Source organism: Sinocyclocheilus grahami, unplaced genomic scaffold, assembly GCF_001515645.1.
Source record: "Sinocyclocheilus grahami isolate Dianchi unplaced genomic scaffold, SAMN03320097.WGS_v1.1 scaffold20.1, whole genome shotgun sequence".
In the NCBI taxonomy this organism is placed as follows: Eukaryota; Metazoa; Chordata; class Actinopteri; order Cypriniformes; family Cyprinidae; genus Sinocyclocheilus; species Sinocyclocheilus grahami.
In genome coordinates this window covers 1,377,574-1,377,986 of record NW_015505199.1, presented here as the reverse complement: position 1 = coordinate 1,377,986, position 413 = coordinate 1,377,574, and the positions used below count along the sequence as shown (strand labels likewise).

The 413-nt window shown below is 19.1% G+C and overlaps 1 pseudogene; it reads right to left on the bottom strand.

Annotated features, from left to right (window-relative positions):
- Positions 1 to 413, bottom strand: part of LOC107556233 (RING finger protein 207-like) — a 14,551-nt pseudogene that overhangs the window by 5,548 nt on the left and 8,590 nt on the right.

Sequence of the window (413 nt, the reverse complement as noted above, 5' to 3'; positions counted from 1 at the left end):
ATATATATATATATATATATATATATATATATATATATATATATATATATATATATATATACACACACATACATACATGCACACACACACATATAAGTGCTGTCAAACGATTAATCTCTATTAATCGCATCCAAAATAAAAGTTTTTGTTTACATAGTATTTGTGTGTACTGTGTAAATTTATTATGTATATATAAATACACACTCATGCATGTATATTTAAGAAAAATATGTTACATTTATATATTAAATATATATTTAATAATATATAAAATATAATATAAATGTATATACATATACATCAATATTTTCTAAATATATACTGAATGTGTGTGTACATATACATAAACAGTACACAAATATATTATGTAAACAAAAACTTATTTTGGATGCGATTAATCGTTTGATAGCGTA